We start from the raw sequence: 5,798 nt of genomic DNA, 5'->3' as shown, positions 1-5,798 counted from the left end.
CTAACCATGTCTAGTCACGTTTCAGCTGATACATGCAGTGTTTGAAGATGGATGAAGGAGAAAAGGTTTATGATGGAGAAACTGTTTCTCAAAAACAATTGAGTTCACACATTTTTTTGCCCCAAAAACATTGCAAAAGTTCACCAGTCAGTAGGAATGAAGAAACTTTCATGGTGAAGTGAAAGATTTCAAAGCTTTGTGGTCCATGACCTGCACCGGCAGCCCGGCGGACGCCGACTTCCTGCCCTGTTCAAGAGCTGCCAGTCAGCGAGCGGCTGTCACTTTACAACGGAAGCTGCGGTCGGATATTTTACACCGTCTTTCCTGGAAACCCAAAACTCCAACGAGCAGCCGAGCAGCAGGAGGGAGGAGAGAGAAAGTTTTCACTCGACCCCCAGAGACGAGCGAAGCTGAATGAAGGAGGAGGGAAGAGGGAGCGATAACGAGGTAACGAGGCTCATCCACTGGATGTCAGATGTTTGATTTCATTCGTCTGTCGTCGCGCACATTTGTTTTTTAAAGAGAGGAAAAAGTGCCCGTGCAGGCGTAACTTTGGAAAAGAAATGAAGCCGATGCCGTCTTCAAACACATCTGGAGGCACAAATCAGGAACTGCAGAGTGTCGGCCTTCAAAAGAGTCGTTTTGTGGAGTTCTTCAAGACAGCAGCTTCTGGTGTTCTCACCGAATGAAGGAAGTCGACAAACAAGAGCACCGCTGACAAAAACCAGGAAGTCAGAGCAACACTGGTTATAAAGATGGAGAGAAAACAGCCGCAATCAGCCACAATCCCAGAACTAACATTTAGTTGGATGATTAATTGGAGAGAGAACAAGAAACCAAGCAGACAAGACGAGATGATGGTGAAAAAGATGGACCACAGTGGATTTAGAGAAGACGCTCCTGATGTTCATGTTAATGTGCAGCTCTTTACTGGATACATGTCAATTTATTTACAACCAGAAACGTCCAAAACAACCACTTCAGTGTCATAAATGCAGTCTGGTGCTTTAACGTCATCAGTGCTGGTGTCTGGAAGCTGAACACAATCATTTTCAATCAGTCAATCACTACAAAGTGCTTCAAAAGAGTAAAACAAAGACAACAGGCACAGAATCCTGGGGTTTTAGAAGACAGAGACGTGGATGTTAAAGACCGACGTGCTACATTCAGCAGGATGGTTGGTGTTAGCTTTAGCGTTTAGCTGCTGGAAGAGAAAAAAGATGTCAAACAAATTCAGAACTACGAGATCTTAAAATATCCTGAAACACTCAAGATGCTGAAACACACTTGATTGTTCACGAGTCTTAGTTGTGGTTAGAAGCAGCTGGTTTGGTTTAAAACTACCTAAACTTGACATAAACCTCCTGGTTTTGGAGCCGTCTGGGGCCAGTCAACACTTTTATAGTCCAGGCAGGTAAAACTGCTGGAGTGACCTGAGCTCCACGACATTGACGTGTTCAGGATCTCTGCCTTTACTAGTAACAGTATGATAAAGACCGGCCTCCACAGATGTTATGCAGTGCTGCTCATGATCAGTGGTGACGGAACAACTCTTTACTTACGTAAAAGTAGAAATAACGATTGTATGCGTATGACATATTTTGCAAACAAGTGCTTTACAATAAATCAAATGAAATGAAACTAAATAAGATCCCCTCCGTGCACAATGAGCAGGATAACAGACAACAACTACAAGCTCTGGGCTGCAACCGACGGCACTGACAAGGAAAGTGAGAGGATTTGGACGGTCAGTCGGCGGCTCTGCTCCTTCGCTTGCTTTGAATTGTCCATTTTAATCTCAGCACTCGTCTGCCTGCCGGCCGCCAAAGAAGCTGGTCACGGTGGAGCATCGAGCCGTCTGCCCTCGGAGACGAAGCAAAACTATCATTCATGAGTGACTTTTAACAACGTTTTAAAGAAGGAAAAACAGGAGACTGAAGGAGCAGGAAAACACCTTCAATATCAGCAAGCCACACTTGAAGGTTGGAGGGTTAGGGTGCTCCATAAGTCTGACCTTCAGCCACCAATGCTTCGAGCCTGAAGGTTTGTTCTCGCTCCCGGTTTGGTTCTGACCATTTCACCTCCTCCATGTATGAGCTCAACAGGGCGACAAGCAAGACATGGCAGATAGATATTGAAAGATATGAGAAGCATATTTGTGATAAATAAAAGCAATTCAGGAGAAAATCTAGCTGAGAATCAGTCTGTGTGAGTCTGATGGGTGGTTTCTACATGAACGTGTGATGAGTTTGGGACACGACATCACGACTGACGTGCGTCTGCACATCAGCAATCAGCAGCAACAGTAAAATGCTGCCACAGATTGAATTGGTGAAAACATCAGAAAACCATGAACGTCACCATCAGACGGCTGAGCAGTGAAGGTGGAGGAGGTGTGCAGGACAGCCTGGGAGGCAGGAGGGGAGTAAGGTGAGGCGCACTGGGTTTGACCCCCGGGGCAGATCAGGGTGAGGGGCAGCACCAGGACTACCGGTGGTCCACTTCCTTATCTTTCAGGCGGAGCGCCCCGCCGAGCCGGCAGGCCGGGGTATCGGGTTCGGGCCGGGGCGAGAGGTCGCGACCTCGGCCGGGAAACAAGCGCTACTGTTCTGCTCCACTCAAGCTTTAAAGAGAGACGCCTGTTTCCAGGGAGGAGAGGAGTCCAACGATTCGCTCACAGGGAAAGTCTTTATGTGATGACGGTGAAATCAGGAGGAGAATCTACTAAAGACGTGCAGATGACCCGCTAACAGCATGACAGGAAACAATCACAGAGGTTTACTGGACTTTGCAGCAGTAAGTGAATTAATCCATCAGCTCTCTGGTTGTTTCCACTCCTTTCAAATGAACACTGTGACATTCGACTGGTCGGGACTGAAGACTTAAAACAGTGACCAGTAGCGCTACAAGAAGCCGTTTGGAAACCCTCCACGGTGCCCAGCTGGAATTTATTTTGTTCTGACAAAGTTCTGCAAAGTCTTCCTGATATTTTTAGTCCCCAGAATGTTCTTCTCTAAGGAAGCACAACTAAAGAGGTTCTACCAGTCCTGCTGATGGTCTCTGTGGTGGTCCACTGTTCTGTGTTCGTGCTGGAGAACGTCCTGCCTCCACCTCATCAACGTTTCTGGACCGTTCTGGTATATTAGTCGTTCTTTAAACCGATCCCAGTTATCTTGCTCAGCCCAGGATGCAGTGATGCTGTCCCTGCAAAGTCAGGACGGGGGTTTGGCTTTGGTGGAACATTTGCACCTAAAGTCCCGTCATTAAAATGGATCATTCAGTCAGAGAGCCGAGCAGAGCCGTCTGAACAACCGGCCACCTTCAGCTGCTGTCAGTCTGAACATTAATAGTATCGCCTCTTTCCTAAAGTCAGCCTCGTCTAAAGTACAGTCAGAACAAGTAAAGTACAGTCAGAACAACTAAAGTACAATCAGAACAACTAAAGTACAGTCAGACCAACTGAAGTACAGTCAGAACAATTGAAGTACAGTCAGAACCACCAAAGTACAATCAGAACAACTAAAGTACATTCAGACCAACTGAAGTACAGTCAGAACCACCAAAGTACAGTCAGAACAACTAAAGTACAGTCAGAACCACCAAAGTACAGTCAGAACAAATAAAGTACAGTCAGCTGTCTTGGAGCTCATAGAACAGATGCAGGAATGTGTTTTTTTGGTCGATGCATTGCAGAACTTTTTAGCATTTACACCAGATTCATGTTAATAACTTTAATGTACTTGAAGTGTGTCTGACGGTAGAGACTCACTGTCGGCATAAGCTCAGTACCAAATCACCTCTGGATCCGGATGTATATACAAATTCAGAACTCCAAATACGAACCAAAAGGCACATTTCACACCTTGTTTAGGTCAGAGCTATGGATCGGGAACAGGAAGTGTTTTAGTGCTTTATTTATTTTGTAGCCTAGCTCATGGTTTGACCTTTAGTTTTCTTTCACTCCACTTGTTCTGTCCCCGTACTTGGTTGTGGTTCTTTCATTGTTCTGTCTGGTGTCGTTGTGTTGATTCATTTTTAAAGTCTTGGACCGTGTTTAGGTCTGTTCCTCCTCTCTTCTTCTTCTTCTGCTTGCTCTGACCGGCCGTCTGCTGTTCGATGTAAGATAAGATATGCCTTTATTTATCTCACAGTGGAGAAAAAATGTCTTCCTTTCAGCAGCGCTTAGTGAACTCTGTGTACGATAAATCAAGTTCTTGTTTTTATTTACAGACTAAAGCTGACGACAGATCTCAGTAATCTGGATACTTTCCACTTCCATATGGACTGAAGGCCAACAGGCAGGTACCAGGCTTCCTGTGTGGTCTGTCCTCGGCCGGTCTGTGAGCTGTGACCATGTCCACCAGGAGATGGGACACTGGTGGTTCTGCAGCGTCGCCGAGCCTCGCCGTGGCCTCAGGGCTGACATACCTGACGGAGGGAAATGGCCACTCCACTGCCCACCTGACTGTGTTCGGAGGCAGCTCTCTCTGTTGACTCTGATGAGGGAGTAAACAAAGGCAGGAGGAAGTGTCCTTTATGTGCTGAGGAGCGTCCGTCCAGCCCTGCAGTCATACGCAGCGCCACCACCTGCTGCACAAACACACATCGTGTCCTCGGGCCACCATTCCTCTAATCAGCGCCGCGTTGGATCGGCTGAGGTGTGTTTGTGGCGTTTACGAGCTGAGATGACGTTCGCAGGGAACCACAAGCTAAGTGTTTTCCCTGCGGTTTGAGTTTGGGTGGGAACGTGATTGAAGTGTGTCTGTGTGAAGACAGAAACACAAGCGGAGCTAAAAGTAACACGAGTTCAGCTTCATCAGGTTTAACTTCATTCAAACAACCAGACAGCTTCTAATTGTTGTCTTTATCAAATTAACTGTCATTTAATAAGTCTCCCGTTTTGTTAAATTACAATTAATAACTAGTAAAATTATAGAAAAAATTATTAATTTGCATGTTCACTGAAATAATAATAAAAAAGCCCCAAACTGTAAAAATCTGCATTTTGACAAATTAATTTTTTTAATAGTGTCTGAAATAAAAGGACAATATTTTGACTTCTATGGAATCAGTTAAACAACATATTATTTTTCAGATATTTCCTGTTTTTTCGTTTTTTTTTTTTATTTGTGAAGAATTTAAAAAATGACTTTTTACCGTTTCCTTGTTTTATTCAGTTCCAGACGACATCTACTGACACAAAACAAATATTCTTTTATAAACAGGCAAAAACTGTAAATCATATCCATAAAAACTGTATTTTTATGAATGTTAAATCATTATTTACAGCACATACCAACACGTGGTGATTAAGTCCAAACAACTCATTTAAATCATGTCTACAGCCTGAAAGCTTTTTGTTGTGTTGCTGTTGTGTGTTGTCGTGTGTGTCTGTGGTGATGTGGACCAACACGTTCGTCAGTGTGTCTTTCTTTCTCATTCATTACAAATACACATTTTTGTGTATTTCAAATATATATAAAAAAAAAAAGTCAGGTAAAACAGAAGAATTCCTTTTGTCCAGTGTGGGGAGCTGTCCAGGTGTGCAGCAGGTGACTGAACAAAGGCTGGTGACAGGAAGACAGAGCGAGGCCGATGAACACAGAGATCAACAAGCAAAACACACACATGTGAACACATTCGTCTCTTATCAATCTGTAGATTCATTCATTCAGTTATTTGAGTAACCTTTGATTTATAAAATAAAAGTGTGTGTGGTGTGGTGTGTAGGTGTGTGTGTGTAGTGTGTGTGTGTGTAGGTGTGGTGTGTAGGTGTGCGTGTGTGTGTGTGTGTGTGT

This window comes from Stegastes partitus, unplaced genomic scaffold (assembly GCF_000690725.1).
Source record: "Stegastes partitus isolate 25-593 unplaced genomic scaffold, Stegastes_partitus-1.0.2 Scaffold504, whole genome shotgun sequence".
In the NCBI taxonomy this organism is placed as follows: Eukaryota; Metazoa; Chordata; class Actinopteri; family Pomacentridae; genus Stegastes; species Stegastes partitus.
The sequence above is the reverse complement of the archived record's forward strand: the minus strand, read 5'-3'. Positions refer to the sequence as shown.